Raw genomic sequence first — 27,756 nt, 5'->3', positions numbered from 1 at the left:
CCCACTAAGCTGAGTCCTCTTCATTATTGTAAATAAAAATAATTGTAGCTATCATTGCTGAGCATTTACTAGATGCCAGGCCCCGCCTTACATGCTCCACATGTACTAACTCATGTAATACTTACAATAAATATTTGAGGTAAGTATTGTTATTATCATCATTTTGCAGATGAAGATACTGAGGAATAGAGGAATTAGTAGTTTATTCATTTTTACATTTAATCAATGCTAGATACACATCAGGCAGCTAATAAGTGTTTATTGACTTAATTTCATTATCAAGTTTATTAATATTTTCTAGCGGAACCCATTCACCATGGCTGATTTCATTCAGCGGGAAGAAATTTGGCAATCTATTTAGAGGAAAAACATTTACAACTGCCTTGTTACACTTTCATACATTTGTCCTTGATATTTTGATTTCTGAAAGACTTTGAGAATTTGTCATTATGAACATTTCAAATAACCTTTTAAGTACCACCAAAGAAAGATAGATGTGTTAAATGAGATTTTAAATTTGGGAAATCAGCCTGATGAATGAATATGGACGATTTTTAATAAGTCATTTATATTTGGCTTTGGAAAGCATTATTGTGGATATTTTTTTCCTCCAAGGATTTGATTTCCTAATTATGTTTACCTCTGGACAATACTGTCACTGCTTGCATTTTCTGAGCAAACGCCAGCTGATAAGGGGAGGGGGCACTACTGAGGGGGCAGTTCTGTAAATGTCAGTAGGCCAGTCTGGGGCTAATGATGTGCTCTGAGTCTCCCATACAGTGGGAAATCCATACAGAGCAATCCTCCAGCAGTTTGTATGCCTGTGGTAAAATGCATGAGTACAGAGAGGATGGCCAGCAGAGAAAGAGGCGCCAGGAAAGACATCAGCAGCAGAGAACACAGGGGAGAGAGCACAGAGTAGCCATGAGAGGCAATTGATCAGGGAAACAAATAGAGGGTGGTAGTAAATTTTTATTCTCCTCTATGGGCTATTTTGCAATGGTACTTTGTACCCTAAGTGATTGGCTACAAAAGCAGACATCACATTTTAATGTTCTGGTCAGTTACAGAAAACAATAACAGGGGAGAAATAGTATTCCCAAGGATATGATCATATCAATTTTGGTTGCTGCGTTTAAAACTTAAAGGGCCAGGCTCATGAAATGAATTATGGTTAGATTAAATGCTTTCCTAAACCCCAAACTGATGCAATGGCTTATCCCTGTTTCACTCTCATCACACCTCAGATTGATAACTGAAACCTGGGTACCGCCATAATCTCATCAGTCTTGCTTCTTTAATAAAAGCTATTAGCCTCAATGATCCATCCATTCAATAAACACTCACTGAGTAGTAAGCATGGGCAGGTAAAAGTCTAGCGGGAGACAGAAAAACTAAAAAACACTAAAACACTAAACACTAAAACTGAATTACAATTATGTTAAATGCCGCGAAGAAAAATTACATTGTTCCTCAGAACATTGTCTAGAAGGACCTATTCTAGACAGGTGTGTATGTTGGGAGAGGAAGGAAGGTTAAGAGAAAGTGTCCCTCCGTGAGTTACACGCGAGGAGACTTGAAGAATAAATAGAAATTGGCCAGGTGAAAAGTAGTGATGGAGTCAGGGCATGTAAGACTGATCTTACTCTATTCTTTATATAACTTCCATGCAAGGTACAAAAGAAACTTAGCCAGTTGACTATTTCTGGTGTGGCTGATTGGAGGGAAGGTAATGGAAATTGGAAACAACACAAAATAACAATAGGGTACTAGATTGACATGTCCCTGTTCTAAAACACTTCTCTCCGCCCTGGAAAGCAGAGATGTGTGGTACAATTATAGAAGTGTCGGTGAATAGGTTGCCTCCTTTTAGGCTTTGAAGGTGTCAGAGGAGGGAAGAAAGAGTCCGTGGACTCGGTAGGACAGCAGCCGGGGGGCTGTTAGGTCGCCGTCCTCAGGTGCGTGCATCACTGCGTGCTAACGCGGAGCTCTCTCTGGACAGACAGGCGAAGGCGTACTATGCCTTCTAAGGCTGGCAGATATAAAAAACTCAGATGGCAGATATAAAAAAATCCACCTCCAAAAACATTCTAAGGGGAATTCAGTGCAGTTCTAGAGCAAGGATTTCAAATCTAGACAACCTATTTATCACAATCATGTTGCTGATAATTTCCGATATTTATTTTTATTGCAATATGAGAGGAGACTTCACTTTTTCTATGTTTAATGATGATTCTGTAAATCGCCTCAGAATAAATCTGACATTAAAAGTAAAAATGAGTTAAAATCCTATGTTTATAAAAAACAAAACAAAACTGTGCAGGAGGCAGTGCTCAGTCTGGGAGATTTGAGAGGAAAGCTCTCATGATGGTCACAGCCCCCGCTATCACGTGGTGTAAATTCTCAGGGAGGGAGTCCTTTGTCAGCAGCAGCATGTATAATCCCATTTTCTGCAGAGCAGAAGATTTTATGTTCAAGTTTTTAATTCACATTAAGATTTAAAGAATTGTTCTTTAATTATGAAAATGTCGAAACATATTTCTATAGTATCCTTTCAGAAAACAGATTCCTTGAGGAATGATTTAATCCAATGGTTAGAGAAATGATAGGAAAGCATAGGCTTCTTACCCACTCAGCTGGGGACGTGTGCGTTTAGGTGTGAAACCCAGCTAGGAATATGCATTAGATTATTCTATTTTCATGAAATCAGGTGGGTTAAATGAGCAAATCCCACAAATGTAGTTCTTCTGTAAGGGTCAGGGCTATATTGAGAGTCCATTCTCAAGTACAGATTTCTCCATCTGCAATCGAAGTTACCAAAGGTAATGGTTCCTCAGTCACTATTATGCTTTATTAGTGTGAAGATTATGCTTTAATGCTAAATCGACTTCCCATGGCCAATAACCTCACTTCACCTCACTTCACTTTGCCAGCTTGATCCTGAGGACATATGGAAACTTTCACAGTAAAGGTAATAATAATAGTTAATATTTATTAAGCATTGTCTATGTGCTGGGCAATATTCTAAATGCTTTCCATGTTTTATCTCATTGACTTCTTAAAAAACCTCATGTATATATATATTATTCTTATTTTCATTTTACAGATCAGAGAAAGGGAAATTATGAAAACTGGCTAGTCAAACATCTCATAATTGTGATCAGGCTGGCAATCTGACTTCTCTACAAATTGTTACATCAGAAGTGAAACATATTTTATTGGTTCTTTTATTTTCAAAACATATTCAGTTAAAAATTCATCTTAATTCTTCCCTAGTCAAGTGTTTTAGTTTGCTTAGTGACACAAAATTTAGTGACAGTAGAAGCTAAACATTAGTAGAAACTAAACATTATCGGTCAATACTTGTGGACCAGTCCTAGGATATTATTTTTGCTGTCTTGCTTTGGTATTATCAGTTTGTAAGCAAATGATAGCTTTTTTTTTCCTTTTCTCATCCCTCAAAGTGAGAAAATCATGAAGAGATCTTTAAGAAATTTCCTTATAGGCATAGAGTATGCAGCATGCCTCAAATGTATTTAATCATGAACCCCTCTGTCTTTTGGGGAAGCATTTTGTGCAGTAAATGTTTCACAAGACACCCTTTGATAAATGCATATTTTACCACCTTTTCATTTCTCAATTGACTAAAATCTGGATTTCTGTCTTCAAGACTTCCATAATTTCAAATCTAAAGGCCTCTTCTCATATCACATCTCATGACTTCCCAGTAAGTGACTTTACAGGCAATTTCTGACCCTCTTGGAAAATTCTCCTTTCTGGGTTTCCAGTTCACCATTTCCTTCCAGCTTTTTCTCTTCTTCTTGGTCGTCTCTCCTCAGTTTTCTTTATTAACTTGTCATTATCTAATTTTTCAATGTTAGTGCTCCCTAAGGTCTCATCCTTAACAGTCTTCACTTCTGTCTCAGTGCAATATTTCCAGTTGCTTCATTTAGGCTTCCACACTCACCCTTACCTTACACATCTTCCCTTTCTTTTTAAAAATTGAAGTATAATTGATCTACAACACTGTGTTAGTTCCAGGTGCACAACATAGTGATTCAATATTCCTATATATTACAACATGATCACCACAATAAGTGTAGTTACCATATGTCACCACATAAAATTATTACAATATAATTGACTATATTCCCCATGCTTTACATGTCATCCCTGTGACTTATTTATTTTTTAACTAAAAGCTTGTACCTCTTAATCTCCCTGACCTATTTCTCCACTCCCCATGCCCCCTCCCCTCTGGCAACCACCTATTTGTTCTCTATATCAATGACTCTGTTTCTGTTCTGTTTGTTCATTTGTTTGGTTTTTTAGATTCCACATGTAAGTGCTATCATACGATATTTGTCTTTCTCTGTGTGACTTATTTCACTTTGCTTAATATCCTGTAGATCCATCCATGTTACCAGAGATGGCAAGATTTCATTCTTTTTTATGGCTGAGTAGTATTCCATTGTATATATGTATGTGCATGTGTATGTATGTGTGTGTGTGTGTATATATATATCACAAATTCTTTGTCCATTTGTCTATTGATGGATGCTTAGGTTGTTTCCATATCTTGGTTCTTGTAAATAGTGCTGCAATGAATATCTAGGTGCAATATCGTTTCAAAATAGTGTTTTTGTATCCTTTGGGAAAATCCCAGAAGTGAGATTGCTGGATTATATTGTAGCTTTATTTTTCATTTTTGAGGAGCCTCTATACTGTTGTCCATAGTGATTGTACCAACTGACATCCCACCAACAGGGCATGAGGGTTCCCTTTTCTCCACATGTTCGCCAACATTTGTTATTTATTGTCTTTTTGATAATAGCCATTCGGACAGGCGTGAAGTGATATCTTATTGTGGTTTTGATTTGCATTTCCCTGATGATTAGTGATGTTGAACATCCTTTCATGATCTGTTGGCCATCTATATTTCTTCTTTAGAAAAATGTTTGTTCATGTCTTCTGCCCATTTATCAATTTGGTTGTTTGTTTTTTTGATTTTGAGTTATATGAGTTCTTTGTATATTTTGAATATTAACCCCTTAGCGGATATATCATCTGCAAGTATCTTCTCCCATTTGTAGGCTGCCTTTTTGTTTTGTTGATAGTTTCCTTCGTTATACAAAAGCTTTTTAGTTTGATGTTGTCCCATTTGTTTATTTTTGCTTTTGTTTCCCTTGCCTGAGGAGCTATATTGAAAAAAACTATTGCTAAGATCAATGGCAAATAGCATACTGACTATGTTTTCTTCTAAGAGTTTTATGGTTTCAGGTCTTATATTTAGGTATTTGACCTATGAGTATATTTTTGTATATGGTGTGAGAAGGTCCTCCATTTGATTCTTTTGCACGTAGCTGTCCAGTTTTCCCAACACTCAAATTTGAGCCTTCACCTTCCCAGTACGAGGGCTTTCTATGACTTGCATGGCAGAAGAGAGAGGTTAGAAACTGCCTCATGCTGGACTGGCACAGGTCTTTGCTGTTCATATTTCACTGGCCATAACTAATCATAGGGTTTTGTCTAATGAGAGTGGAACTGGGAATATTAGTCTTCCATGTACCCAGGAAAGAAAGAGGAATGTCCGTAAACAGTTTAGCACCGGAATTATATCACAGTCGTCTTTATATCCCTAGTACTTGGCAGAGAGTTTGGCAATAAACATCAAATAAATGTTTCATAAACTGAATCTAATCTAGCTAAAACTTGAGTCATTTTACAGATGGGAAAGCTGAGTCCCCCAAAGGAAAGTAACTTTCCCCAAATTATTCAAGTAGATATTAACAGAACTAGAACAAAAATATAAGTCTATTGCTCTTTTTACTACACTTGCTGTTCATGGAGGAATTTGTTCTGGAAGAATTATATGGTTTTGTGAAGTTGAGCATTATCTCCATTAAGATTGTGAGTTTGTTTGTTTGTTTTATTGCTTGCTTTAAATTTTTGCTTACACAGTTACCAGAGATATGGCATGAACTATATCATGAAACTGATTCAAATACAATCGAAAAAAACTAAGTAGAGATTCTCAGTTGGTTTCCAGGAAACACCAATAACTATTTCTGGCTCCTAAATAGTCCACATATGTTTGACTGGAATTTCTCCTTTGTTACATGGTTTTTAATTGCATAGCAAATACTTTTATTAGCAGAAAAAGAGAAGGTTGAAAAGAGAACCACAGTATTATAGACTGTGACCTATTCTTACTTCTTTAGTTCTTTACTGTATTGTATGAAATAATAATTCTATGTATTTGCTTAGCAATTTGGGACCTATTTTCCCATTTTATCCTTACTAATTTTTAAATCAGTAGGTAGGGATTCTCTCAGTGCTATTTTATCTAAGAAAATATTAAGATTCTATGGCTACTCTAATATCTTTTTTGGGCAATCTTACTTATTTCAAAGCTTGGTGGTCTTGTTTACTTTATGCAATACTCAGTGTTCTCCTCAAATCTCCATGGAGATTCTCCCTTAAGCTCTACTTCTACAAGTGAAATTCCACTTGAATACACATAAATTATTCTTAAATGCAATGGTTCTAAAATAAATTCATGATCTTCCTGCCTGCTCCCAATACTGCTCAAACAATTAAACAAACAGTGGCAGAGACCGCTGGCTGTAATGTGTGACTGACTTCTAGTCAATGGCATAGGAATTCAAGTTATGGGTATCCCTTCTGAGTCTGGTCCATACCATCTTCCTGGCCCACAACAAATAAACCAGCAAACAAAGAAACAAAGAAACAACAACAATAACAACAACAGATTAACACAAAAACTTCTAAGTTTTTTCTTGACTGGAGATGACTATGCCAAACTTGGAAGCCATATCGTTGAAAACGGTAGAGATTTTATCAGCCTGAGTTCTTAAATGACTCTAGGGAAAGACCCCTATCACCCTTCTGGACTGAGGTTTAGAAACCTCAGTTTGCTCATCTATGGCATGGGAATAATAGCTACTTTATCTCGAGGACTAAATGAGATAATGTAAACAAAGCATTTATTTTAATGTATGTCCATAGAAGAAGACACGTGATAAATTTGAGTTTCTTTACTTCCTTCCATCCTCCCTTAGATGCGAGGAAAACAATCCTTTTTCTTGCTTTCTAAGCCACTGATTCCACTACCATTTTTTCCATTCTCTACCTGGCAGAGAAAACAGTAGTTATGAGACTGAAACTTTGTTAACTTCCTATTGCCAAATCTACACATAAACGTGGATCCAAATCCCATTTCTCTCCTTTCCTCCTGCTCCAGTCATACTCTTGCTATTGAGTATTAACCAGTATTTATTGATTAGTGTGTGCCAGGCAATATGTGAAGCTCTGTATGGATTATATCATTAGACCTCATGAAGTAGGCGCGATTTCGTATCTCCATGTTGCAGGCAGAAGAATTAAGAGCAGAAAAATTTAAGCAGTTTGTTCAAAAAGCAAGCATGGTAGAACCTCCATACATCTTTAAACTCTCTCACTCTATTTTCACTTTCTGTCTGCGTTTAAACATGCATATATCCCCACAGTCTTGAGAAAAGCCATTCCCTGAAACTACTGTTCCCTCCTTCATTACCTTCATTTGCAGTCTCTATTTCCTCACTCTCACCCTTCAAGAAACGTGGCTTACATCCTCACCACTCAAATGGTTTGCCTCCTATTTTCTGGTAACACGTCCAATGGAGACTGCCTACTTCTTATATCACTCAACCTTTCTGAAATATTTAGTTCCGTTGACTGCTCTCTCTTTCCTGAAACATGCTCTCCTTTCTTTAGCAAACTTTTCACTCCACACTACTCTTCTAACCACTCTTTCTCAGCCTAACTTTGGGGGTTCATTTTCCTCTATTTCTTACATGTTGCTATTCCTCAGGGTTCTTACTCCAAATTATTATGTTTTTTTACTCTAAATATTCTGCTGTTAATATCATTCACTCCTGTGGTTTCAATTACAAAATATATGCCACGTATTCCTACCTTTATCTAGTCTACCCATTGTTTTTGATTTCTATAAGCATTTAATCAAATTCTATTTGACATTCCCAATTTAGATGCTGCACGGGCAGCTCAAACTTAACATTTCTAAAACTGAATGTATAACCTCTCTTTCTCTCTAAATATCTTTCCCTCTAGCAGTTCTCCCTCTAAATTTCCCCGTTTTGGCAATTTGCCCATTTGTCCAAGTTGGAAGTGGCACATCATTTTTGGATCTGCTCCTTCAGTCATCCCCTATACCCAATCAAGTTCTAAGTCTTGTTAATTAACAAGAAATTCCATTTCCTAAATATAATTCAACTTGAGAGGCTTTTGTTCATTCATCATTACCTACCATTTGCCATTACCCATGCCTCCTGAGCATTGAATGCTGAAGGTACATTATTTGTCATTCTCAGAAAAATATTTGTCAGAAGGTTTGCAACTATTTGAGGAGTCACCTCTCCTTCTAGATTGTGAGAGTTTTGAAAAAAGGAAGCTTGTCTTTGTTACAGTGAATTGCACACTCCCTAATTTGAAAATATATTTGCTAATAGTCCAGTTCACTGAAAGGCCATTTGCCAAATGACTGGGTTCATCAAAGTTACCAAATTCATCAATTTATTCCAAATGGTTTGGCTGTTTAAGTTTGGTTCCCAGTGATGAAATATGATTTTCTGCATATTAACTTTTTAATGTTGATATATCATCTGAGAACCTGACCAAAAATAAAAACTATAAATGCTAAAGGTTAGAAAAACAACATCAGTATTAATGAAAAAAAAATTCTCAAAGGAGAAGCTGTTTTCCAACCTCCTCCCTTTTTGCCCTGTTTTATATTTAATGAGACCATTTGTCTACCTCTGAAATATTTTCAGCTATCTCTGAATGTCGTTTTCTATTTCAGTAAACTTTAAGAATTCTCCTATTTCTTTTGCCATTTCCTCAAATGGCATACCAGCTTTCCTTTTATATCTCTAGCATTTAAAGTTTAAGATTAAATTAAACTTTAATTAAGAGTAAACTTTAAATTTAAACTCACAGGCATTAAAATAAATCAGAATTTTAAATTAAATTAAATTTTAATTAAATGAAATGTTTAAGTTAACTTTAGAATTAAATTTAAATTTATCTAAAAGAATCAGAATTAGTTAAAAAATCACATTTCCATAAAGCTAAAAATGCAACTTCTATTAAGGAAAAATTAGGGTATCTTGACTTGGTTGGTAGCAATTTGAAAAATGATTCTTGAAAACGCAGAAAACAATGAAAAGAAATGACCACAATGGACCAAATAAAAAGATGCTAAAGAAAGGTAAAAAATAAATTGAGTAAAAATACTATGAAAGCTAACAGATGAATGCTAAAAGGTTGGCTCAATATAAAATGACATTTTATAAAGGAGTAAAAATCAGTGTAAGTTGAGAATTCCCATATGAAAACTAAGATTTTGCTTACTACATATGAACTATTTCATATTCAGTCATCAAATCAAATATTATTTTTAAAACCTATAAGATTATCTTTTGTCAAATCAAAGTATTTATTGGGTTGGTTGTCAGTGAATCAGCCATTTGGTGAACTGAGTTTTAGTGACTTTGTCCACTGTTTGCCACCAGCAAACTTGCCTGTACTCTGCACCTTTCTCCAATTTCTACAACTTTCTTGTGTTCATTGAAGCCTCTCTTCCTCCTGGCATTCTTCTTAAGGGATGTCTGCTAACCCTTTTACAACCAAGATACTTTAAGCTTCTCTGGTCAGAGGTTTGTTGTTTGTTTTCCTCTTTTCAGGTTCACCTTCTTTTCCCTGGCCGAGGCTTAGTTCTATACTTTTTTTCTATGTTCTATCCCCAGGCAATTTCATCTTGCCATGGCTGCAGTCACTATCTTTGAGGAAATAATTTACCAGTCCGTGGCTCTAGACATGACCCAGATCTCCATGGGCGTACTCCATGTGCACTTGGATGTCTCAGAAACTCTTCCGACTCAATGTTTCCAAGACCAGAGGTATATTCCTCTCTTCTCCCCCCACCACTCCAATGGTCTGATCTTCTTTGAAGTTTCATATTTTAGGACATGGTACCAACTTTCCCTCCAATGGCATAAACCAGAAACCAAGGAGTTATTCATGCCCCTCTCTCCTTGTCAGTCTCCAAATTCAACTCATCATTGATTCTTCCATATACTTGTCAAATATATTTTCATCATTCCTTTCCATTGCTACCATTTTAGTCTAAGCTTCCATCACCTCTTGTTGAAAGTACTATCACAGCCTGTTAACTACCTTATGGGGCTGTGTGAACTAAATTTTTACACCTAAAAGCTTAGAACAAAGTCTGACACCTAGTAAGCACCCACTAAATGTATGACAACTTAATAAAAGTAGTATGTTATTTTGTCTCCCTCATCTCCTCTTTTCTTAAGCTTTATTTTAAAATATTCAATATATTTCTAATATACAAATCAGATTTTATCACTATCCTCTTTAAAACATTTTAATAGCACCACATTACTCCTAAAGACCTAAATTCATAACATGGTTCACATGATCATGCAAGTTTTAGCCCCTGAATATCATTCCATGTTTCTTGGAGACCTTGCTCGTTCTTTGGGCTTCAGGCATTGACCTTTTAAGACCCTGGGATTTTTTGGTGTACTTTTCTGTGCATGCCTCTTCCTACCTACCCCAGTGCCCTTTGCTATGAAGCTCCTCTTCCTCTCTTTTTTTTTAGTAGACTTTATTTTTTAGATCAGTTTTAGGTTTATAAAACTTAGTCGAAGAGTGTGGAAAAGTGTAAAACTAAGCAGAAAGTACAGAGAGTTCTCATATACTCTTTAACCCCTCCACAGGCACAGCCTTCCTGACCTTCTTTCTCTGCAGCCTCCCCACCACTAGATGCATCTCATTATTGGCTCTCATACAACCATATCCTCTTCTTCAAACACCACTTTGAGACTGTAATTTTTTATTGTGATTATTTGTTGCTTGTCTCTTTTCTTTGCAAGACATAAACCCCATGAGGGCAAAGACTATGTTTATGATTGCTTATCATGTACTTCCAGAGATCTGATCCAGAGCCTGGCATATAGTAAGAAGGTTATCAATAAACATTCATCATTGTGATTGAGTGTCATATATCATTTAATCCTATATAGTCTCTGGGTAAAACATAGCTATGCATAAGTACCATTTCAGAACTTTGAAAACCTAAAATAAAAATGAACGGTAATTTTGCTATTTGTTTCTGTCTCAGACTAATTTAGAGTCTGCATTTATAACTGTTCTTGTACCGTAGCTCTTAAAAATTAAGCACAGATGTTACATTAAGTATACACATGCTGATGGAAATAAAATTATTCTGTCATGTATTAAGTATAAAAATTCCTTTCTGCTTTCACGTTTTTCTTGTCTGTTTTCAAACCTCAAGTGTTTGTTTCCCTCCTCTAAAAATTTGCTTATCTTACCTGAGAGGTACATATTACCACAAGGGGGCAGGGATAGACAAATATTCAGTTCTTTTGACTCAGAGTTCTGTATCATGAGGTTATTTGTGTTTGTTATTTGAGTATATTTGGGCCATTATTCTCTTTTTTGCATGTTTCTTTTTTTCATTTGCCATTTAGTTTAAAATATATAAGTACTATTACCCTTTTCATACAGTATACATCTTAAAAGATGAACAGACCTCTACTACACAAATTATAGGCATGAAGCAACTCATCTCTTCACTACATTAAGTAACTTTACAGAGTTATGAGGATGATATGCCAGACATTGCAGTGAATTGGTCATTGGTAATTTTATAGCTGGTTTCTATTCTTCTGTTTTATCATTAGCCTACACATACGCATACACACATATATGTTGGTGGAGGGAAAAGGAGATTTCATGCTTTTTTTTGAATAAACATGTTAGGGAGTACTTAAGTATTTATGGCATAGAAATGAGAAATTGAACATTTTAGGGGGAATAGGATATCACAGTATAGTTTGCTCTATTGTTCTCTCTTTTGTGCACTAAACACATATTCATCCTCTCGTTCACTTTAATGGAGAAAAACACATCCTGAGATATATGTGGCTTTCTTGACAGAATTCTCCTGAACAGTTTGGGTGGGACTTCATGTTAGTGATCTAAGTACATGACTAATTTCATTGAATTGGTAATTTCGAAATTTAGTTCTCTGTAAATGAAGAACCCATCAAATTTAGAGTTGAATTTTAAGACTGTCAAGTTTAATGTTAATGATCACAAGATGATTTGTATGTGAACAAATTGGTTGGAGAAAGTTGAGAAGAGAAGGAGTTTTTTTTAGAGAAGCTAATAGCAGAAAGAATAAGACTTTGATTCAGACTGGGAGCCACCAAAGAACACATGGGCGGTTTGAAGACAAGTCATCTAAACTTGATGCTTTTCCAGCCTTCTGTGTCTGCCCTTGCTTGCCTTGCTCTGGGATAATACTTTGTCCCACTACCCCTCTCATTTTCCCCCAGGCTGTGCAAGTAACTGGGCATACCTGTCCTACTCTAATCCCTTGAACTCACGGAAGATATTGCTAATAGATCACAACACTCCCCGACCCCACTAAATCTGGCCTTAATATCTTTCTCAGTACAGCTTCTCAGAATAGCTCAGATACCAATACCAATTAATTACATTTGGTTTATGAGGTGAAACATATTTTCCATCTTGGTGACTTAGCCCAAATTTGTAGCTGGTTAACTCAGACTAGGATTGGGTGGCTTTGGAGAATATAATTTTGACTTGACTATGAAAATGTTTGTGGAACAGAATGTTCCTTCTTCCATACACATGGCAACAGAAGAATAAACCATTTAGCCTGAGGGTGAGAAAATAAAAGCAACTAAAAATTCTTATAGTTGTATTAATTCGTCAGGCTGAATTAGAATATTCATCCATAAGCACCATACAAAAGGGACATGTTTATTTTGTTCTTCACTGTACCTCCAGCATCTAGCCAAGGTCTGACATATACCAAGGACTCAATAATACATGATGATTGAATGAGTGAATGGTATTTTATGCCACATGATTTCCCCCATTTAATGAGGTAGTTTTTCACTCTAAGCTGGTGAGTAATCTGAAGAAAGGGTTCCTGGAGAAGTAAAAGAGAGAGTTTTCTTGAAGGATAACCCATGGCCTTTTGGAAGCTAACAAGAGGAAGATACCAGCAATAAAAGCTGGGAAACCTGTGAATGCCTTATTTATTCTGTTTCACTTCAAATCATCAAAGAATCATATGAAAGACTTTGGAACAAATGAAGATTTCTCATGAGTCGATATGGATACTATTAAATTGGACATGAAATATTAGATATTGATACTCCTCTGAGACCCCATCTCTCAAAATATTTAGTTCAACTCAAATTTTTGAGGGGAAATATTTCAACATCTTTCAAGGACCTTTAATGTGATTTCTGTTTCTAAAGGTCAGTTAAGTCCCAGGTTAATTCCTTTTAGGCACTGCTATCCTAACCTAAGAATAGAAGGCTCAAAACTGAGAATCTTATTATTCATGTGACTGAAATAAGCATAAACAATTTTCAAGTTTAATAACTTGTGTCATAGAAGCAGATGGCCTCTGGGCCATCTGTCATTTTTTGACATGTTGAGGAAAAGGTTATGAAACGCTTCAGAGCTAAGTAATTAAATATATTAGTTCCTTAGATATTGTCTCTATGTCAGTGCTGTCTAATAGAACTTTTTGCTATAATGGCAATGTTCTCTATTTGTGTTGTTCAATACAGTAGCCACTAGCTATATGTGGCCATTGGGCACTTGAAATGTGGCTACTGCAACTGAGGAACTAAATATTTAATTTTCTTTACAATAAGTAAATAAAATTTATATTTAAGTAGCCATATTTAAATATACGGTACTATATTTGGATAGTGCAGGCCTAGAAGAATAAATGCCTAATTAGAGTGCTGAAATTTTTGAAATGAGATATTGAAAATTTCGACCAACAAGATCACAGACTAAAACCAGAGGAAAACTTCAGAATTGTAGTATGGGAATTTTAAAAAGCAACAAGTTAAGCATCTCCCATGTGCTAGACTCTGCTAGGCAATTACATATTTACCATCTCAGGGAACGCTTATAACAACCCTACAAGTACAGGTTTTATTTTCATTTTACAGGCAAGAAGTCAGATGCGAAAACTTCTTCATGGAAATAATAGGATTAGAACTTATACCCATCTGGTTTCAAAAGCCATGCTTTTGTAAAATTTGAGTGAGCAGAAGAAAACTACCAAGGTGCAATTGTGAATGAGTGTCTATGAGGTGAGGTCAGGGCTGGATTGAGTGTCACATCAAAATATTGGTCTAAAACTTTTTTAAAACTAATTTTTATTGGAGTATAGTTGCTTTACAATGTTGTGTTAGTTTCTGCTGTACAGCAAAATTAATCAGTTGTACAAATACATATATCCACTCTTTTTAAAATTTCCTTCCCATCTAGGTCACCACAGAGCATTGAGTAGAGTTCCCTGTGCTATACAGTAGGTTCTCATTAGTTATCTATTTATACATAGTAGTGTATATATGTCAGTCCCAATCTCCCAATTCATTCTACCCCCCACCTTCTCCCCTTGGTAACCATAAGTTTGTTTTCTACATCTGTGACACTATTTCTGCTTTACAAATAAGTTCATCTGTACCATTTTGGTCTAGAACTTCTTAAATTCCTTGTCACTAAGGCTGGAGCTGGTTTCTAATGATGTAACAGGGTTGAAGCTAAAGGTGGGTCAGGTGGTCTGGGCTGGGTCGAAGAAGGATGGCGAGGCCAGGGAACAGGCGAGCACCAACGGAGAGCACTTCTGGGTGAACATCAGTCTCATAGAATACTGGACCTCAGGTACATGGGCGACAAACTAGACTTGCTATTTCCATAACAGTCGCTGACTTATGACAGCATCCTTGGCTGTAATTTTACGGTTGGATACGTTGATGTTACTTTTCTCTTTAATAATGCTCTGTGACCTGATTTTATCCTCATTCATCATATAGCATATGCAATGCAGCAGCATTCATCTGGTAAGTGTGAGTCAGGGCACTTCCCTGTTATAATTGTGTAGAGAAACAACTTCTGTAACAGCAGAAAGTGTGCTTCCTTATGGTGAGGAGGATGGAGACACGCCTCTCCTTGCTGACTGTATCTTTAGATCCAGTGCCTCCGGGTGTATGTATTTTCGTGAGAACCTAAATCACCTTGTGGAAAATGTATCCTGTATTCTTAGAATAAAAGGATAACAGCATTTTCCTGGCTGGTCTTTAGAGTGGGTGCCACAAAAGCTTGATTGGGCACTAGTTTGAATATTAAATAAAGGAATTTATTTAAAGAAGGCTGAATACCTTTGTTGAAGAATGGGCTTTCCCAATGATTGAAATGAATTAGATATGAATGATGGCCAGATTATCTATATCAAGCTAGCCCTATATCTTGCTGAGATTCTTTTAAAACTAGAAATCCAATATTAGAATTCTTTGATCAAGATTCAAATTCTGAGACAGGGTAGTATGACCTAACCTGTTTCGAGTGGGGCTATGAATGGTCGGGGATATCTTTGAGGTCCAAATATGAATCTGATGCAAGAGAGGAGACTCTTTATAAGATTATCAGTCCATGGAGATAGTGGCTAAGAGGCAGCATGTGAGCCAAAAACAGGATGTGAAAAGGAAACTGGATTTCTGAAAGTGCAGATGAAATGGTGCATCAATTTTCAGGTCCAGAGGAGAAGGGGAGCTGCAGAAGAAACACAGAAACAGAAACAAGATTGTCACAAGGTGGTGAGGGAGCAAATTACCTGAATTGGATCCCACTTACATTTGAGCAAATGTGCTTCCTGGAGCTGGGGGATTTGTTTTTAAAAGAACCAGTCCTGTAGGACAGGCGTCTTGCCAAAGTTCAGGTTGGCTTCACTGCTGCAGGAACAGACACATTTTGCAAAATCCAAATATTCATAGCTAGGGAAGAGCCCAATTCCCAGGAAATGATTGTTCTTTATTTGATATTCTTAAGCATCAACCATATATTAGATGATATGTAGCCTTAGAGAGTTGAATGGAATTTCTGCAAACATAGCCCAATTGCTGAACTTCTTCTGGAAAAATAAGAAGAAACACAGCTAAGAACTATGTCAGAAGCAATTTCTCTCCCTCCCTCTTTCTTTCTCTCTGTGTATGTGTGACCTTTATAAATGAGGATGATAAATCTCCTTTCCCAAAACTTATCTCAGCTTTGGGAAAGGGAAGTGAAAATGTTTTGCCCATTTGAGGGTGAGGTTATCTAAGTACCGTAGTACATAATTTGTTAGCGTCCACTTGATTTAAACTCTGACTATACCCAAAGCACTCTGTTCTGCTTCACGTGTGCTAAAGGGCCTCCTACAGTTCATTCTACCTCTCAGTCATTCACACTCCCTGCCCACTTTGTAGGGAAAGACAGGCTGCTATCAGCCTATGGAAAACACATTCTGGGTTTCATGTATTATAGGGAACTCTCTTATAACACATATTCATTTTTCTTTTCTTTTACCAAGTACACAGTTGGCCATGGAGCTGGAACTGGATGTGGCGCTGTGATAAGTAACACAGAGACTAGAAATGTTACCCTCCTTGCTGCCCATAAAAGTCAGCTCACATTTTTCTTTCCAGATACATGCAAGTAGGTCTGTTAACATGCTCAGATACATACAAAACACATATTAGGATTGAGTTAATAGTTCAAATCTATTCATTCTTTCAATAAATATGTATGTTGAGCACATTCTATGAGCAAGAACTGACCTCATGAATTGTCTCCGAATGTTATTTTGTGTGTTCTTTCCTCCTGTATTTTATTCTCTTTCTTCTTATTTTAAGCAGATAACTTTTGTTTCTTGTCTCAAAGGGTTTTTTTTGCAAAGCAGAAAGTAGAAACTTTTTGGAAGCAACCCTCTTTTTGCTTTTCTAAAAGACTGTGCTCACAAAGAGTGGAGAAGTGGGGAGAGGGAAATACCTTCCCCACTGAGAAAGGACAGAGATTTCTCAGACGATGGTGGGAGCAGAGGCTTCTGGGTCTGCCAGCAGAACGGTCCTGCTCCTTTTCCTTGGCAGTACCCTTGGCAATGGCAAGACTCGAAGGGTACCCAGAGAGGCTGGCCCCAGGTCACAGAGTTCTCACCACTCCCAATAAAGATTCCCAGGGCCTCATGTGTAGCACAGAACATATGGAGGCTATGTGACACAAGGCGAAGGCGAGAAGAAAAAAATGAGCTTTTCTGCAGTAATCAGTGTATACCAAAGGCTGGATAGGCCTCTGAAGTGCCTTGGGACAGAATAAGACACCGCACTTAGATTTTTATATAATACTAAGGAAAGAAGGACAAACCCCAGCATCAATTATTGGGATTAAAATTCTCTCAGATAAGTGGAATTTGGATTTTAAGTAAGTTAAGCAGGGTGGGATTTGCACAGCTGGATTTGTTGATTAATTTTCCTACCTGTTATCACTCTCACAGAGAACGTAAGTTTTAAACAAATGATTATTGTAAATTGTATTGTAAATATAATGGAGGAATTCAGGGTAGTTTGGAAACAGAACTGGGGGCCTAGTTGGGAGTGTGTCTGTGGGTAAGGTGGAGAGGAGGAAATTATTCCTTGAAAGATTTTTTTAGTTGTTATCTGCAGGATAAATATGAGTTAGCTTGGTTAAGGGGACATAGGAAGGAGGGTTGGAGAGTGTTCCAGGCAGTGAACAATATATGGAAATGTCCTGAGGCAGAAAAGAGCTTGGATCAGCCAGTGTGACTAAGACATGAGAATAAGAGAGAGAATGGCTGGGACAGAGGACAAAGTGGAGCCAGGCCTCAGGTTGTGTGAGGCCTACTAGACCATATTAAACAATAATCATGAGAGACATGGAAAGCCACTGAAGGATTCTAAGTAGGTGAATGACATCAAAGATTTGAGATTTTCTAAGATTAACTTTGGCTGCACCTTAGAGAATAAATTAAACAAAGTGACAAAGAGGATATGGAGGACCAATTAATAGGTCTTATGATTATGGTAGGTTGGACTAGGTTGTAGCAAGAAGGATGGAGAGAAGTTGATAAAAACAGATTTTTAGGAGATTGAATCAATAGACCCTGATGAGGTGGCGGGAGGGTAAAGAGAGAGAAAGTTGCCTGTGGTTTCTGGTTTGAGCAACAAGAAAGAGGAGGTAAAATTATGGATTTAAGAAACACCAGTTGAAGAAAACATTTCAGGTTTTTTGAGCACAATGTGTTTGATCTGCTTTGGCGAACTCTAAGCTTTTATATGCACAACAACTATATTATTGAACTTAATAATAATTCATTAGTAGACTAAAGGTGAGTGTAATGAGTACTGTAATAGTGCTAAATTAAAAGTAGATGATTTTATTTCATTAGATACGTTAAAAATAAATTTAAAAAGAAATTAAAATGGGTATGAGCTGCTATTGACAAAATTAACAACCTTGACCAAGAAACTTGCCAAAGATAGACTGTGGCACAAATAAAATTTCTTGAGATTTCCAGATGACAGCAAGAAGCTGATAAAAGAAAGGTTATGAACTGGCTAACACAACACCCTGAGACAGAAGGACTGAGAAGATATTAAGTTCTCCCTTAATTTCAAATATATTGGGCTTGCAAATTATTAGTATAAACAGTGGACATTCCATCAAGTAACCACGAAGACAGCCTGTCTGTATACTTTCACGGGCATTGACTCCCCCGGGTGAATCACCTCCAGGAACCATGAACCAAATGGATAAATATGTGGGTTTTGGTCAGAAAGGTCTTTACACCATTGAATTGTAACGATGGTGATTGGTTGCTAAGCTTGCCACTTCTCTGCCCTCTACCTGTTAAGAACATTCATTGCAAAACTAGCCATTTGGCTTCTGGCACAGGTTTATCATAAAGCTTGCCACAGATTGAAGAATCCAGGTACTTTCTAGCCGGTCTTTTCTTTCCTGCATACAGGGGCTCAGAGTAGAGACCATGTGTGTTCACAGAATCATAGATTTCCTCAAAGGAAAGGGAAAATGAAAGTAGAATAGATGCTTCAGGAAGCAAAACAGGTGGATAACCAATAAGACATTGATCTTAATGACATTGATCTCACCCTACTCTGTAGTATATAGTTAAATGGCAAGTTTTCTTCTTCTGAGATAAGAATATATTACAAATAGCAGACAAGAAAGTGTTAAAGGGTTTCAAGGTGCCTAACACAGCCAAGCAGCATTTTGGCAGAATTTGATTACAAGGCAGGTTGCAACAGTTGGGGAGCATTTGGCTGGGGGACATTTTGAAAAGGAAAGAGGAAAAGACTATGGAGAAGGAAGCCTGTTGTTCTCAGCAATACAGTCTTCCTTGTGGCCTTGTGCCTGGAAATTTTTCCTTCCCATATAACACTCATGGAGCAAGAGGCCCATCTACTCAATGGGTGGTTGTGAGGACGAAATGAGATGACACATCAGGGATGCTTGGCTCGTTGCATGTACTCCATAAATGTTGGCTATCATCATTATTAGTCAGGCTGGTTAACAAGACCAGACATGAGATGTGACCCATAAGGTCATTTAAACTGTGGCAGTTGAGGGGAAGGTACTCATATTTATGATGCTCAGGCACTTTGCTAGGCACCTGACATAGGCCCTTTCCCTTTATTCTCACATCAAATATATGCAGAGTATTAACATCTCCATATTACAGAAGGAGAAATTCTGACTCAGAGAAGTTAAAACAATTTGTCCAAGGACACACAGTTTCTCAATGGTGGAGCCAGATATAAAAGTCTATCTGATTACGGACTTCTTCCAAGGATCTGTTTTTTACAGCATGTTTCAAGGAGATCTGGGTTAGAGGAAAGGGAGCTAGCAAGGAGAAGTTACGAAATTTGGAAACTAAGTAGAGAGGAACATAAAAATGTCATCACAGTGCTCCCAGACCATGTGCATGCCTCCACGGCTCGTTCCATACTGTAATTTGTGGATTTATTTGGATGGCCTCATTGACTAGACTGCATGCATCCCCTGAGTAAGGAGATGACTTTCTCTCTATCCTCAGTGCCGTGTGCAAAGTCTAGAACATAGTAGGTGCTCGTATATTTGTTGAATGAATTGATTCATTAAACCAAGCCCAGAATTTCATGTTACAGCACGCAAATGTATGGAAACAGGTAGCAAGACACAAGCAAAATCAACAGCATCTGTAAGCAGAGATCTTTTTACAGCAAAGTAATGTGTCCTGTAATAATATGTTTGGGTCAACCTGTTAAACAGAGTGTTGTTACGCACATGAACTTGAGGGCAGATCCCTTCATTCTCATCACTGTATCCCTCAAATTCTTAGACCAATGCATTTCATGTAGTAGACGGTCAATACATTTTTATCAAATTCTAAAAGAAGTTAACAGTTTAAAATCATACATGCTTTTCGTATTTTGGGGTAGGAGTTAATATTTCCATGTCACTGAAATTTGGTGCATTAACAACTTTGAATCTTAATACATGAAATATATATGCGATTTGTAGTTTTAAGATTTAAAGTCACATCTAAATCATATCAAGCATCTGGATGAAAAGTGAAAAATGGAAGAAAAAAATCCTAAGCCAAAGGTTTGGATATTGGAGGAATATTTGTGCTACGTAGAAACAGCCTAAAATGTAATATTTTCATTTTTAAACGCCAAGCCCAAACCTACTATCAACATTATATCTATCTTTATAAATGGGCAAAACTAGCATCCAGCATTCACCTGATAACCTCAATTAGTTTAGATTTTGAGAGTACAAATTGAAACAAGAAAGGAAATGTTTGAGGTGCTGGGAAGTGGTATTGACATTTCTGTGACTCTGGTGTTTTAATTGTGCTGGTAAAAAAATACTAACAGGTCAAAAATTGAAAGCTCAGTGAGATGAAAGCAACCAGGAACAGGAAGAGGGAGACAGGGGTGGAGGAGGCTGAGAGTTTAATATCGACTTCCATCTAATTTAGGATTTGGATTAAAAAACAGAGAAGCTCAAACCCGCTCAAATCATGCTGCCATCTGTGACTCTGATGTGGCATTTGGAAGAGTAAAAACACATGATGGAAGATTACCAAGACAAAGAACAATTCTGGAATCTCGGCATAGGATTTTCCTTGTGTGGCTAAAAGGCTGAGCTACATTGGAAATATTTAGGTTCGTTTTCTGCTTCAGCTGAGATGCAGAGCATCTTTTCAAAAACAGAGATGTTGCATTCTCTATAAATAGGAACCTTTGTGGGTTAATCAGACACCATTTTCCAGACTTGTCCAGGAGTTGCCTCATTAAGAAATATGTGTTGGTAGTTATTGATTACGTAACAAAAGGGAGGACAAGGGAAATTAAAATTCTTATTTAAGTGGCATAATACTTAATGAGTTCTAAGATGTTCTCTTTAGCCCCAGTTCCCATGGAAATTATTTAATGCCGAAAGGGAGTTCAAAGTACCAAGGGAGACTGCATGTTTTCAAATCACCTAAGCAGAGAAGCAAAGCAGGAAGGGTCTGCATCTTTGAATAAAACATTTTGTGTTACATGCACATCTGCATTTGCTCTTCTTAGAAAGGCATCCAGGAAGCTGGCTGGGGAGAGAAGACAACATATTCTTTCAATTTAAAATTTTCATCTTATTTTGTATCCTTTACATACATGTTTCTAAAACGAGTTGATAAGGACAGAAATACCGTTTTTTCAGAAATCAAAGGGAAATTATGCGATACAAAAATACCCTAACATAATACCGTTTTCGGTGAACTCCCTGGATTATAAAGGGGCTTCCCTTCTATTCAGTGTAAAGGAATATTTTTATCTTTTGGAACAACATCCTCGTCCAGCAGGCATGGTTTTGTGTGTGACAGACATCAAAGACAGACAGTACAACTGCCCCTTTCTCACAAACAGCTTTCCACTTCTCCCATGTTGCCTGCATTCAGTGTCATTGCATCCAATCTTGCCCACGTTCAATTACCATCTTGCTGAGCCTTGTGGTGAGAAAAATTAACATGAACTTCAGAGCTTGAAGCTCTGGTCCCAGGACTGCCTTTATCTCTCGTTAGTTATGAGGTTGATGGCAAGTTACTGAACATCTACATACCTCAGGTTTCTCATTTAAAGAACAAGGACAGAATCGGCTAACAGTTGTAAAAATTATATAAGATGCTCAGTCATGCTAACTCCTGTCACCCTTTCCCATCAGTTAACTAAACATATCATTCTTTACCAAAAAATAACAACGGGAGTAATGTAATCGCCTCTTCTGATTTGGTACCTAAGTTGAATAGACTCCTATTTCCCCCCTTGTCTCTTTTTCTTAGTAACAGCACTCTGCTACTGTTATATCTTACTATTCCAGTTACTGTTATTTCCCTTGAGGAAATGACCCCCTACCTACTGTTATCAGGTGTCATGGATCCAGACTTAAGAACATCACATACATAGTTCCTTTGGCTACAGTGTTGGGTTCAGATGACGTGATTTGGTCTTTCAGCCAAAGCTGCAGGCAGGCAGGATGATGACAGCCCAAAAGCATCTCTCCTCTCTGGGGAGCCTGACCATGAAGTCCATGGAGGAAAGGAGAGCCAACGTCTGGTCTCAATGACTTTATTTGAGCTCTTTAACCACACATGCCCAAAGCTAAACCCAGTGTGCCCTGGATTTTTCATCAAATGAGTCAAGAAACTATATTTTTTTGCTTTAGTATTTTTGAAACTGACACTTTCAACTGAAAGAGTTTTGATTAACACCTCCAAGGGTGGAGATCAACTGTAGGGGTGGGAAGCAAAGTCTAAATTTGGGTAAGATTTTTTTTCATTTTTTACTTGCAAACCTTTCTCTTTAGATGGTCCATATATTGCAAGAAGCCCCAAGTGGTCGTACATCATGAAGAAAGAAACGATACAGAGAACATCATCTGAAGCATGTAAAAATAATTATGCATCTCCACCAGAAGAGAGCACTGTAGTTGTCTAAGTGTGGCACTTACAGAAAGAGATGCATGTTTTGGAACCCAGGAAAACATCTTCCTTAAGGGATAGACAAAAGAAAGTCAGGATAAAAGTTGTCTGCAAAGGGGAAATAGTTAACAGAAATGGTCATCAGAGTAAAAAAACCATGTTGACTTTATAATTCCAGCATTGACTTGAACAGTACCGGCCGTCCGTACTGGAGGCATCCCTCTCCGCTGGGAAGGCAGCAGTAAGAGGGCACATCTCTGTGCCAAGTGGACAACAAATTAATGGAATTTGTTATCCCAGGGGTTTTATAAGCTAAATTAGTAATGTGGAGAGGCTTAGATAAATTTATTATTGTGAGATAAATAGTCACTTTTTGAAGGATAGAGGGCAACTTGGGAAACACTGTCTAATATTTAATGTCCACAAAGTGCCCTGGGGGGGAGTGGAAAGACCCTCACGACTCATGGAGTTATGAGTCTGGTTTAACCGCTTTGAGACTGGGTGATCTTGAGCTCACTTGTCAATGTGGGGTCATAATACTGCTACCTGACATCATTGTAGGAAGCTCAAAACAGATCATTATTTTAGTGCCCTTGAAACACACTGAGTTAAGTTGCAAACAAAGTTGTAATACAAGTCAAAGGCTGCACTCATCATGACTGTCAGTCACCTCCTTGAACTGAACCCCACGATCGTCTCCTTTCTCAGTCTTTATCTTGTTTGATGGATCAGCACTAGTTGGCAAGTTATTCTCTCCTTTGCTTCATTTCATCACCAGCATACACCCACAAGTCTCTTTATCTTTCCTTCTTATCTCTTCAATCCCTAAATGTTGGAAGTGCCCCAGGGCTGAGTCCCCTTTTTTCTTCAGTCTACTCTTTCTTCCCATGGACAGTTCCATCCAGACCAATGGCTAATACTCTATACGCTAGTGACACCGCAATTTCTATCTCCAGGTAGGATTTCCCCTGAAACTGGGGATCCCTATATCCAGCTTCACTTCGATGTCTAACAGGTGCCTTAAATTTACCATGTCCAAAGTAGGGCTCCTGATATTTCCCTTCAGTCATGTCCTCCTGAAACGTCCTCATCGAAGTAAGTCCTCTTCAATCTTCTAGCTGCTCAGTCCAAGGTCTCGGTGTCATCCTTGACGCATCATCTCCTCTCCTCTCTCTTGTCCAGTCCGTCCTGTCAACTCTTCAAACTGCATCCAGAATCTGACCACTTAGCAGCACTCTCACTCTCTCCCCCTAGTGCAAACCACCATCACTCACCTGGATTATGAATAGCTACCTAATTGTCACTGGGCTTCTGTCACTGTCCTTTAGCATTCACAACACTCAGCCAAAGTGATCTGACAGACGTCAGGTCTTGCCCTCCTCTTCTCAGAATCCTCCAGTGGCTCCCATCTCAGAGGAAAAGCAGGTGTCCTCGAAATTTCATGAATCTGACCCACGATCTAAAAACTCATCTGTGTCTACTTGCCATGTTGTTCACTCCACTCCAGCCACACTGGCACCCTTGTTATTCCCTCTGCTATCACAGGCGTATTCCTGCCTCAGGACCTCTGCATTTTCTGTTTCTGTTGTCTGCAGTGCTCATCCCTCAGATGTCCACATGGTGAGCTCCTTCACAAACATTAGGTTTTTACTCAAAAGTGTGCCTGTGAGGCCTTCTCTGACCTAAATAAAATTTCGTGTCTCCACACAATACTTCTTAACCCCTTTCACTTATTGATGTTTTTATTTTATTTGTCTTAGGATACTGATTTTTATTTCCAAAGAATTCCAGTCTCCATCAGGATAGTGGAGAAATAAGGTCCTTGGTAGCAGGTTTTTCAAACGGTGGATTCACCGAGCTTCTGCCAATGACTGAGCTCTGCATGGAATTACTCTGTCACCGCCTGGGGGAATCTTCAGACCCAAGAACCCGGCCCATGAGACTTAGAGAGCCTTGTCTGCTGTCTTCACATCTCCAAAGGGCTGTCAGGGAAAGAAGAACACATAAGTATAGCCACAGTAGGGACAAACTAAGACCAGTGGGGGGAGCTACAGGAAGTATAGAGGCCGACTTAGCATATGGAAGAGCTTCTATACTGGCTCCCTTGATTGGAAGGCTGCGCCCCACCACAGCAAGGGAGCAGAGACCAGAAGATTATCTGGCAGTGCAGGAAGAGGAGTTAGCACTTCACAAGCTGGTGGGTGACTACTGATTCCCAGACACTTGAGCCTTTTTGACATAGTCTGTCCAGTCCTTCTTCTGTAGATCATGTCACTGAAGACTGTCCCTGATTCCATATCCTCAGCAGCAAACCTGGCTTCAGCTCACAAACACACACACACACACACACACACACACAATGTAATCCACTTAATAAGTATACAAATTATTTGTATGTATGATATAGGTATATATAAAAATGTTTCTGAATTTTGATAACTTTATCAAAATTTATCTACAGTAAACCCTGCCAAGAGCAGAGAAGGAAGGAAGAATTGTCATCAATTAATATTGTATAATTTACCCCAGAGGGCATGCCATATTCATCAAGGAAGATAATATTCATTCAGCTGCTAATTAATTCAATCATTAATAAAATTATTCACAAATATTTTTCAAGTGTTTGGAATGTGGTAGGCTCTAGACTATATGCATTCTCCTCCTGAATGGTCTTTACTTAACTATTCAGAGAAAAAAATGAGGCAAAATGCTTCCCCTGATTCATACTGTCTGCCAACTTTCCAGGACTATGTCCATTGTGTGATACACACTCTGTGAGACAGGTGAATTTTGGGGGAAAAAAAGACGCAATGACTACTAACACTCATTTTTTTCTCGTGTAAGTTGTACAGAATAAAAACATTTTCTTTTTTTCTTTTTTTTTGAATATTTAAGTCATTTAATCTCTGTTTTATAAACCATGAGAACCTGGTTGAGAAGTATTCATCTTCTCTCTATATCAGGTCTTAGTATTTCATTTGTTATTTATTCATATACATCCTAGTCCATAATTTGAAACAACTTAAGGAGACATATGAAATACATATGATAATTTAGAATTAAAAGACAAAAATAGAATAAAAAAGCAGATTGAATAGGAGGTCAAGATTAGGAAAAATTATTAAGAAATGCAGGACGTACAGATGAACACAATTGTTATAATTGAACAATAACTTTGGCACTGAGTTGTCTAGTGGCCAAAGTGAAAAGATAACCTGTTATAACTTTGTATCTTTAGAATCCTCACCATTACTATTAACTAAAAATAAAAACATAAATAAGGAAAAGGAGATAAGAAATATTGTGTGAAGGCATGAGATTTCAGATAGGCCAGAGGAGGCCTCACAGGGGCTACTTTTGAATAAAAACCTAATGTTAGTTAAGGAGCTCACCACGTGGCTATCTGGAGCAAGAGCATTCTAGGCAGCGGAAACAGAAAGTGCAAAGGTCCTGAGGCAGAAATACGCCTGTGATAGTAGAGGAATAACAAGGAGCCCAGTGTGGCGGAGTGGAGTTAACAACATGGCAGGCAGATGAAGATGATTTTTTTAGAGGTAACTGGGTCAGATCATGGAATATCAAGGACATATAAACTATTTATACTAAACTATTTAACTGTTTACCTTGAAGACACACGGTAAATTTAGTCTGTGATTTCTATCAATGTATGAACATTTAGGCAACACTTTTTACTGGTTATTAATTATAACAGGAATAAAATTTTAGTGATCAAATACATAGTCACTCATTATTTTATATTATACAGTCACATTTATTTTATATTTATACAGTTTTCATATTAGACAGGTCAAAATAAGTTTGTACAAACAGAAGCAGTTGGGACTTTTTTCTGTAAACAGTCTTCACCATTTGAACATGTCAAAAAACAAGAAAGAAAGAAAGAAAGAAAAAGAGAAAAAAGACACAAGACAGAAAGTCCAAAGAAATAGTTTTTTTCCCTTAAATTACTGTGTCATAATAACATACACACTTTCCTTTTTTTGTGGCAGATTTTTTTCTTCTAACAGCCTTTGCTTGTTTTGATTTTTATAAGATATGATAATTTTCATTTTTCTCAGGTCTTTGTATGTGAGACACATCCAACTGGGGAATAATACAGTAAAGTTGTCCCCATTTGTGTTTTTAAATAAGCCCTTTGTGTAGAAAAATATTTTGGAACCCATATTTTAAAATCATGATGCAAATAGGATGGTAAGAAAACAATCTACTCTAGTGCTAACTCAGAACATCAAATACAGACATTTTTTAACCATTAAACTGGTTTTTAGAGCTACCTCCAGACCTGTATGTCCCTGATACTTCACCATTTTCAACCACCACCATTTTTTCTTTCTCTGAATACATATTTTCAAATCAAAGGGAACTCTGCTGTTAATGCCAGACCTGAATAAGAGACAGAAGAGTAGGGAGAGAGGAGAGGCCTTGTGTAATCTAATATTAAGCTTCTGTTGAAAATATCAGTTCTTAGTTTGTGGCTAGATTTTTTTCTTACAGTGTCTGTTATGGATTGTAGCGTGTCCTTCTAAAAGATAAGTTCAAATCCTAACCCCTGGTACCTCTCAATGTGGTATTACTTGGAATTAGGGTCTTTGCAGATGTACTTAAGTGGGAAGGAGGTGGTGGTGTTAAGTCCTCATCTGAGTCCGAAAGCCCAGAACCAGGAGTGCCAACATTCCAGGGCAGGAGAAGAGGGATATCTCATCTCAAGCAAAGAGAGCGAATTCACCCTTCCTCCACATTTTTGGTCT

The sequence above is a fragment of the Balaenoptera musculus genome, chromosome 1 (genome assembly GCF_009873245.2).
Source record: "Balaenoptera musculus isolate JJ_BM4_2016_0621 chromosome 1, mBalMus1.pri.v3, whole genome shotgun sequence".
Lineage (NCBI taxonomy): Eukaryota > Metazoa > Chordata > Mammalia > Artiodactyla > Balaenopteridae > Balaenoptera > Balaenoptera musculus.
The sequence above is the reverse complement of the archived record's forward strand: the minus strand, read 5'-3'. Positions refer to the sequence as shown.